The following is a 10,620-nucleotide window of genomic DNA, read 5'->3' as shown; positions in this document are numbered from 1 at the left end:
TTGGTTAGCGACAAGTATCTTTCCAGATGGAAGAGATATTTCTAAAGTATATGGAAGGAATTCACATTCCACTTTAGACTTTGCAACAAAAGAAGAAGAAATGAACGAATGTGTAGCTCCAGAATCTATAAGCACAAATGCAGGAATATTGGAAACAGAGATGATACCTGCGACGACATTAGGGTCTCGTTCAGCTTCTTGCCTAGACAAGGAGAAAACTCTTGCTTTTCCTTTCTTATCATCTCCAGCCTTCTGTGTCTGATTCTGAGGACATTCTTTAATGAAATGTCCTGATTTCCCACATTTGAAACAAATATTTTTACCCAATAAACATTCTCCTTTGTGAAGTCTATCGCACTTAGGACAACGCCTTTTACCACTAACTCCTGCTATATCCGTTCTTCCTTTCTTTGATACATTATTCCCTTTTCCTTTACCGGTATTCTGTCTCTCAAAATTCCACTTCCTCTTACCTGAAAAGTTTTGAATTTGGTAAGAATTTCCCACGCTTTGAGTTCTTTGGTAAGAAATAGTCTGGGCTCGCTTCAGGACTTCTCGATAAGTGCCCAACTCAAGAACTGACACTATGTCACGAATGTAAGGTTGAAGTCCACGCTCAAATCTTCTAGCCCGTTTTTCCTCAGTATCCACTAAATGTGGGGTAAACCTTGATAATTCCTCAAATTTGCGCTCATATTCCACCAGGGTCATGGTTCCCTACTGAAGTCTAAGGAACTCCATCTCCTTTTGATCTCTCACAGCTGTCGGGAAAAATTTTTCTTCTACAAGTTCCTTAAACCTCTCCCAAGTTATAGCTTGTTCTTCAGCAGGTGTTAATGACCTAGTATTCATATCCCACCAATGGCTAGCCCCCTTCTTTAACATAAATACTGAAAATGTTACCCTTTCAGCATCATCACATCTTATAAATTTAAAGATGTGTTCTAATTCTCGTAACCAATCCTCAACTGCTAAGGGATCTGTACTTCCCTCAAACGATGGAGGGTTCATTTTCCGAAATTGCTCTATCATTGCAGTTCGATCCCTCGAGTTAGGTACTATTTGAGGTTGAATGATTGGTTGGTTAGGTTCCTGATGATCAACTGGTATTTGTTGATTTAAGGTTTGTTGCCTAGTCAAAGGTGGTGCCTGTTGCTGCTGTCCTAACTCCCGCATTACAGCAAGCAGTTCTCGTGCAAAGTTTGCAACATTAACTTCACCACCACTAGAACTAGCATTAGCATTGCCGTGGTTGCGCTTTGGAGGCATTTCCTTTGAATAAAAAAAAATATTCATCCAGTTAAAATTTACTTCAGATCGTAATACTAACTTTAGAAAAAAAATTCAAAGGCCAAAACAACTTTCCTTCATATATATATACACTGTTATTTCTCACAAACAAAAGTCATACTGAGGTATGATACATACATTCAAAAGCAGGGGTACACGTTACATCGTATTCTATTCCAAAAACAAAGATAGCTAGGTAAGATGATGTCTAATCTTCTATTTCTTCTGGATCCTCATCGGGATCTTCCTCTGGGTCTTCTTCTTGGTCTTCCTCTAACATGCTTTGCTCCGATCCATCCGGTAATGGTAGGGGAAAACTTTCCTCTAAAATTCTCGAAAAGCACCTAGCCAATGGTCCCTTAACTAGCTTAGATTTGGTAGCTCGTAAACTGGTATTCATGGATAAGGATATAGTCTTCTTAAAGTTTCGCTGTAAATCACGACTAGTCCCACAGCTCTCTCGAAGCAAATAGGTAAGATCCTCGTATGAAAGGTCATCATCAGACCATGACACGATCCCTTTTATGACTGTGGCCCAAGGTTCTAGAACAGTTTCATATAGCCTCAGTATCTTCACCTTATTTCTTAGGCTATGGTGTATTTCCCATAACATCTCAATAATACAATCTAGCAGATCCAAATGTTGTTCGAGGCTATGAAGCGGATGCGTACGGTAATTATAGTAAAATATCAATAATATGTCTCGCTTCTTTGCAAAACCACAAACTTCTGTCCTCGTGGGGGTTCTTATCAGTCGTGCCATAGCTAGGACAAACATGGATTATGTTACTCTACAAGGATCTCATAAATGTCTTGATATAAGTGTTCATGACTTCATATCATCAATCATAACTTGATTAAAATATTCCCATATCCAGCCATAGATATAACAATTCGTTACATAAGAAAACTCATGAATTTAAAAATAAATTTTACCTTGATCGTTGGCTGAAAGTCAGTTGCTAGCTTCTTCGATGATTAAGGACAATAACTTTCTTTTTAAAAAGTCTACAGAAAAGTAAACCTTGCTCTGATACCACAACTGTGACGCCCCGAACTTAAGCTTCAAGGGCCACGAACTTTACATAAAAACTTTTGCTTTTGGTACATGAAAATATTCTTAAATAGAAATATTACATGTTAAAAACTTATTTTCAACTTGGTAAGATAATTCTTATAAAATTTGATGGCCGATAAAAGTGCACATCGACAAGGAATTATGCTTCACATATACGGCCTCGGCACTGTCAAGATTAGTTGGGGCAGTAAGTTTGACAATTTTTATAAAATTAATCCCAACTCCGTTTTCTATGAAATTTGTGGCATTAGAAATATAATTTCAAGTAGTTTTCTAGGTTAAATATGAAAATTTTCCAAGATCATATGATATAGACGTTTTACTGAAAACAGTGAAGTATTACACAGGGAATCCAGATTGACCTTTGGATGTTAAAACCCTGATAAATCAGACCATAGATATCCAAATTGAGTGATTCCTTCGGCCATACTTAGAAAACTCAAAGGGAAAAACAGACATATTTTTATAATCTCAAATGGACCTTTATAGAGTTAGAAACATCATTTTTGAAATTGACTCCAGAAACTGCCCTGTTTCTGTCTTTTATCTTTTGTAAGGAAAATAAACTTTAAAAAAACGTCTCTTATCGTAATATGGAAGATATATTCACATAATTTACTTTTAATACCATATTACATCATGTCATGTACAAAATTTATACATGATACTTTAAGAGAAATAGATGGAAACATTCCTTGAACAAAATACACGAAAGAAACTTTAGATTCATCATACCACATAAGCATAGAAGGTATCTTACCGTAAATCTTTGAATCTTCGATTGAAAAGCAAGTTGGAAGAGTTTAGTTCAATTCCTTTTTCCTTCCTTAATTTTTCGGTTTTGCTCTCTCTTTATAAATGTATAAGTGTTTGTAGAAATGAAGGATATCTCTTTCTCTTATGGCATGGATAGGGGGTATTTATAATAGTATAAATAGATAAGTATAAAAAGATATTTTATTATTATTATTTTTTTTTTATTATTTACTTGGTGGCCGACTTTGACCCCCCCTTTTTTTCTTTTTTCTTTTTATAACTTTACACTTGTTTAATCCATGATCCAAATGTATGGTGGTGATGGATAACAAGTGGGGCTAATTATAGGTAATTAGTAGCCTAAAAACCTATATTTGCAAAGGAAATCTCTAATCTTCCAACTAATATAATCCAACCCTCTATCTTTCATTATTAGCAAATATATCCCAAATCTAAACTTATATCCAACTTACATATCCAAAAATTGTAGATCGTAAATTAATTTAATCATTTGGTCAATTGAAGTCCTAACAAAATAATCGACCACATTCAATTTCAAACTTGACTTAAGTTTCTACTAACTAATAATCACTTCATGTATACACAACATTTAACACCTCATGCTTGTAGTCATTAGCTACCTCTAACATTAACCACTACAAAGGTGGTGTCCCCTTTTCTTATGGCCAAAAATAGCATTGAAAGTTAAATCGCCATCTTAAAGGAATTTAAATTTTCGTAGTATTACAGTGTAAGCTCAAAACAATAGCCCACAAAATAACCCTACAGGTCGTCATCCATGTACATTGATCTTTGGAATCCCGTAAGAGCTCCACAGCTAGCCGTGCCCTCTACATAGTTCCATGCTCACCTAAAATGCAAGAACTACATAAGCCAATGCTTAGTAAGCAAGAATCATGTATATCATGAGTATGAGTAACAAGGATATGTGACACCATGTCATTTACTTTAAACATCATGCTAAAGATGCATCATATTCCAATATTCATCAAAGTCGACTCGAAATTATTTCATTTGAAATCTTTCATTTCATTGGGCCCTTGACCCACTAACTATGCGCCGGATAGAGCTCTGCATACTATCAATATCAATAATCAAGTGGCCAATATGAAATCGACACCGATGAGTGGACCATCCTCTCATGACTGCTAGAGGTCCATCCCCTAAGTACCCCTATGATCACCCAAGAAGTCTCCCACCCGGCAGCGCCAATAATCATAACAAGGGCATAGTCAAGCGGTCCACCCTCCCGTGATCACCAAAGGCCCATCCCCTGTCTACCTTTGCAATCACCTAGGAAGTTCCGCACTGCCAAACGTATCACATAAGCATGCCTCGGTGCCCTAGTAGTGGTCAATAAAACATTTATAAAGAAAACTTACTTTGAAATCATGTTTCGCATGCAAAGTTTTCAACCATGATCATATGTTGTGCATGCCAACGAAAATGCTCATGAATGACATGCTTAATGGAAGTTGATGTCAATGTATTTTGCAACCGCATACTCAATGATCATAATCATCATATAGGGTACAACGAGCTTTCTTATCAAAGTATGAAAATATCCTATCATCACTATACCACAAATGCTAGGTTCTTGCATCGTAGTTGCAAATGGATTTTTTACTTACCTTTTTGCCCTTGTGTGTGCACAAGCTCCTACGGAGATTATATCACTTTCCTTTTTCACTCAACGTCGGAAAATCACCTGTATTACCATTTAATATTAAAGAAAATCCTCCATTTAATAGCCTTAACACACGCAAAATCCCGAAATACCTCTATTCACATCAAAATAATTTAAACGAATTCCTTATTGAAGTTACTAACGGCATTACAATCTCGTCCCACAAGTCTCATTTTTCCTCGAGTCCAATTAGCAACATCAACGTCATCAAATTGTTGTCAACAACCTAATACTCCTTAGAATCTATTTCCTAGGCCCAAGAGATAATTAATTTACATGTAAAGGTTGAAATCATATTAAACACATAAATGGACAGAACCTGTTTTTCAGGTTTCATCACTGTCCAACTACTTTTCCAATCCGTTTTCACCCCCCTTATCCATATCCAATGACTCCCAAATTTTTACCACGTTTCTATAACATGTATGTGAAGACAATAACGCTCTAAATTCGTGACAAATCAAGTGTTCTCAGCATCAAAATAGTCCACTTCCACGACATCAAAATCGGGCAGTTTTCATTGTGACAGCTTTCAGTTTCCATTTTATTAGCATGTCATCAAACAGATTCCAGGCTATTATAAGACCATTTATATCCTTATAAATCCCATTAATTTACATAGACACAAGTTATATCTTCAGTATTATCCAAAATCAAAGTTTAAACCATCCAAATTCATCAATCAACACAGCTCTATTCCTGTTGGTTTCTTTCAGGTTCTTGTACTCAATTATCCCTCTCTTTTGCCATCATAAAATCATAAACAACCCTTATACTTAGCCTCAAGTAAGTTTATAGTTTAAACATATTATAAAACAAGCAAAAGAACTAAAGAAAAACTTCAAAACCGTGAGCTAAACTCACCTATCCAGAAATTCAATTTCAGCTCCTTGTTTCTGCTTCTCTCTTTTCCTTTTTGCTTTCTCTTTCAATCGGTGGTCAATTGGGGATAATTTGTAAGACTAAATATGTTGTTAGGAGGTGTATATAAAGTCTTCAAGACGCTGGAGACGTGACTCTTCCTTAAGGATTAAGAAAATGTGGGGTGCAGCCAAGTGTTTAGCATGAGGTGGTCTTTTCCTACTATATTTGACTTTTCTCTTGGACTATTTAACTTATATTGATTCATAAGATATATATATCTATCTATATTAAATAAAAAGAGGTAGGAGAGGTGTTATATATCTTAAGGATGAAGGGATTGAGTATTAAAATGACAACTATCCCAAGCATGAGGTGCCAAGCACGACGTGTCTTCATTGTGGCCATACTTGATTTTCAACCATTATATTTGGATCCATTTATGATTATAAGATATATATTCATCCTATAATAAGTGCTTAAGGAGTAGGACAGGAGGTTGATGCCTTAAGGTTAAAGGAATTGGGTGTTAAAATGATAAATATTAAAAGCATGAGGTGGTCACTAGTAAAAAAAATCTGATTTTATATCTATCTTTGCAGGTATAAATCAAGTATCCTGGGCTTATGTTAATGTGTTTACAATCCATTTCACTTGCCCTAAGATCCCAAAATATTTTATAGAGCTAATTCCTCAATCATTCATTTAATTACTTACCCGATTGACACCCCATTCTCGATTGATTTCATCAAATCGCACCTCGATATTTATAATGTCATATGAGACATATATTATCGCATCATGATCATGTTCCTTTATGTATCATGTCCCAAATATGTCAATTACCTATCTAGGATTTAAGGTGGTCTCGATCAACCAAGTAGAAAGCTTGAACTTTTGTCGATTCCGATTTCCGACCTTTTCGATATTCCATTTCTTATCAAGCCAATCTCCAACATTTAGTTAACCTAATTTTCTATCATAGCTCAATACAAAATTCAACACCTAGGTCTAGGAGTCGAAGACTAAAATCTTAAAATATCCATAATCGAATGCACCATTTTAAGATAAAGTAATTAAGAAAACTAATGCAACTAACATTGTGAATAGCATGAATCATATTGGCCAAATATATAACAGGAAGTTTGGGGTATTATAGTATGCGAAAGATATGCCAATTTTTTTGAAAACAGACAATCCAAGCGATTAGTGTACATAAGTGCCTGTTCTTCCACACTAAACTCATTCCGAATCGTCGCAAGCTTTTTTAAATGTGGTTATTGCCCTAAAATGAACACCGTATGCGAAAGTTATGCCAATTTTTTTGAAAACTTTTAAACCAAGCATTCCGTGTATGCAAGTGCTGGTTTTTCCATGAGAACCTCGTTCTTACTCATCACGACCTTTTTGAAATGTGTTTATGGACCCAAAATGAACACCGTATGCGAAGTTATGCAAATTTTTTCGAAAACTGACAATCTAAGCGTTCCTTGTACGCAAATGCTTGTTTTTCCACGCGATCCTCATTTTGAGTCGTCGTGAGCTTTTTGAACTATGGTTATGGGCCAAAAATGGATATCGTATATGAAAGCTATGCCAATTTTTTTGGAAAATTGACAATCCAGGCATTCCGTGTATGCAAGTGACTGTTTGTCCACTTAAACCTCGATCTGAATCGTCGCGAGCTTTTCGAAATGTGGTTGTGGGCTAAAAACGAACAACGTATGAGAAAGTTATGCCAATTTTTTTTAAAACTGACAATCCAAGCATTCCGTGTACGTAAGTGCCTGTTCTTCCATGCTAACCTCATTTCGAATCATCGCGAGCTTTTCGAAATGTGGTTATGGGCCCAAAATGGATATCGTATGCGAAAGTTATGCTAATTTTGTCAAACACTGACAATCTAATCGTTTAGTGTATGCAAGTGCTTGTTCTTCATTGCGAACCTCATTCCAAATCACCGCGAGCTTTCTAAAATGTGGTTATGGGCCCAAAACGGATACAGTATGTGGAAGTTATGCCAATTTTTTTTGAAAATTGACAATCCAAGCATTCCGTGTATGTAAGTGCCGGTTCTTTTCTAACAATGACAATCCAATTGTTCCATGCATGCAAGTTTCTGTTCTTCCATGTGAACCGCGTTCCTAATCATTGTGAGCCCTTCGAAATATGTTTATGGGCCCAAAATCGACACTGTATCCAAAAGTTATACCAATTTTTTGAACACTGACAATCCAATCATTCAGTGTATGCAAGTGCCTATTCTTCCACGTAAACCTCGTTCTGAATTATAGCGAACTTTTCGAAATGTGATTATGGGCCCAAAACGGACTCCGTATGCCAAAGTTACGCCAATTTTTCCAAACACTGACAATCGAGGCATCCGGTGTACGCAAGTGACGGTTCTTCCACGCGAACCTTGTTCTAATCATCGTGACCTTTTTGAAATGTGGTTGTGGGACTAAAACCGACACTATATGTGAAAGTTATGCCAATTTTTTTTAAAACTGATAATCCTTGCATTCTATGTATGCACGTGCCAGTTCTTCCACGTGAACCTCGTTCTGAATCGTCGTGAGCTTTCCAAAATGTGGTTATGGCCTAAAACGAACAGCGTATGTGAAAGCTATGCCAATTTTTTCAACACTGATAAAATCCAATCATTCCGTCCACATAAGTACCTGTTCTTCCAAGTGAACCTCGTTCTAAATCATCGTGAGCTTTTCGAAATGCGATTATGGGACCAAAACAGACACGTATGTGAAAGTTATGCCAATTGTTTCAAACAACACTGACAATCCAATCGTTTCGTGTATACAAGTGCTTGGTCTTCCATGCAAACCTCATTCCGAATCATCGCGAGCTTTCCAAAATGTGGTTATGGGCCTAAAATGGACTCCGTATGCAAAAGTTATGCCAAATTTTTCAAACACTAACAATCCAATATTTCCTTGTACGCTAGTGCCTATTCTTCCATGTGAACCTCGTTTCGAATCATCGCGAGCTTTTCGAAATGGGTTATGGGCCGAAAACGAACACCATATGTGAAAGTTATGCCAATTTTTTCGAACACTGACAATCCAATCATTCTGTGTACACAAGTGCTTGTTCTTCCACACAAACCTCATTTCGAATTGTCCCGAGCTTTTCGAAATGTGGTTATGGGCCCAAAACGGATTCCGTATGCAAAAGTTATGCCAATTTTTTCAAACACTGACAATCTAATCTTTTCGTGTACGCAAGTGCCTATTCTTCTATGCGAATCTCATTCCGAATCATCGCGAGCTTTCGAAAATGTAGTTATGGGCCAAAAATGGACACCGTATACGAAAGTTATGCCAATTTTTGGAAACAATGACAATCCCATTGTTCCGTATATGTAAGTGCCTATTCTTCAGGGTGAACCTTATTTCGAATCGTCCCGCACTTTCCAAAATATGGTTATGGGCCCAAAACGGATCTGTATGTAAACATTATGCCAATTTTTTCAAAAATTAACAATCCAAGCATTCCATGTATGCCAGTGCCGGTTCTTCAATGAAAACCTCGTTGCGAATCATCACAAGTTTTTCGAAATGTGGTTATGGACCCAAAAAGGGACACTGTATGCGAAAGTTATGCCAATTTTTTCAAAAACTGACAATCCAAGCATTTCGTGTACTCCAGTGCTAGTTGTTCAACGCAAAACTCGCTCTTAATCATCACGAGCTCTTCAAAATGTGGTTGGGGGTCGAAAATGGTCACCGCATGCGAAAGTAGTGCTAATTTTTTCGAAAACAAACAATCCAAGCGATCTGTGTATGCAAGTGCCGATTCTTCTCCACGAACCTCATTTCGAATCATCGCCAGCTTTTCGAAATGTCATTGTGGGCCCAAAATGGACACTGTATGCGAAAGTTATGCTAATTTTTTTCAAAAATTGACAATCCAAGTGTTCCTTGTACACAAGTGCCTGTTCTTCCACATGAGCCTCAATACAAATCATCGCGAGCTTTCTGAAATATGGTTATGGGCCCAAAATGGATACCGTATGCAAAAGATATGCCAATTTTTTTGAAAACTGACAATCCAAGCATTCTATGTACACAAATGACTGTTCTTCGACATGAACCTCGTTTTGAATCGTCGCGAGCTTTTCAAAATGTGGTTATGGGCCCAAAACGGGCATAGTATGTGAAAGTTAAGCCAAATATTTCAAAAACTGACAATCCAGTCATTCTTTGTATGCGAGTGCTTGTTCTTTCGCGCGATCCTCATTCCAAATCGTCACGAGCTTTTCGAAATATGGTTATGGGCCCAAAACGAACAACGTATGCGAAAGTTATGCTGATTTTTATGAGAACTGACAATCCAAGCATTTCATCTACACCAGTGCTAGCTCTTCCACGCGAACCTCTATCTTAATTATCGCGAGCTTTTCGAAATGTGGTTGTGGGTCAAAAATGGACTCCGTATGCAAAAGTAAAGCCAATTTTTTTGAAAACAGACAATCCAAGCGATCAGTGTACGCAAGTGCCTATTCTTCCATGTGAACCTCGTTCCAAATCACCGCGAACTTTCCAGAATGTGGTTATGGGCCCAAAACGAACACAGTATGGGAAAGTTATGCCAATTTTTTCGAAAACTTACAATCCAAGCATTTATGTGTGCAATTGTCTGTTCTTCTGCAGGATTCTCATTTCGAATTGTCACGATCTTTCTAAAATGTGGTCAAGGGACCAAAACAGACACCGTATGCGAAAGTTAAGCCAATTTCTTTGAAAATTGACAATTTAAGAATGCCATGTATGCATGTGCCGATTCTTCCACACAAACCTTGTTCTGAATTGTCTCGAGCTTTTCGAAATGTGGTTATGGGCCCAGAACGAACACTATATGAGAAAGTTATGCCAATTTTTCGAAAACTAACAATCCAAGCATTCTGTGT

At 37.0% G+C, this 10,620-nt stretch overlaps 1 long non-coding RNA gene across 1 annotated transcript; it reads right to left on the bottom strand.

The window, feature by feature from the left end:
• Window positions 1-3,793: 3,793 nt before the first annotated feature.
• Window positions 3,794-5,816, bottom strand: LOC111376037. The gene is made up of 3 exons (XR_002699398.1): window positions 5,697-5,816; window positions 4,777-4,853; window positions 3,794-3,995 (listed from the first exon to the last, which is right to left on the bottom strand). It is a non-coding gene; the product is annotated as an uncharacterized LOC111376037 (long non-coding RNA).
• Between the last annotated feature and the right edge of the window lie 4,804 nt (window positions 5,817-10,620).

Source organism: Olea europaea, chromosome 2 (genome assembly GCF_002742605.1).
Source record: "Olea europaea var. sylvestris chromosome 2, O_europaea_v1, whole genome shotgun sequence".
In the NCBI taxonomy this organism is placed as follows: Eukaryota; Viridiplantae; Streptophyta; class Magnoliopsida; order Lamiales; family Oleaceae; genus Olea; species Olea europaea.
Note: the sequence above shows the minus strand (reverse complement) of the source record. Positions and strands in the feature narration are given on the sequence as shown.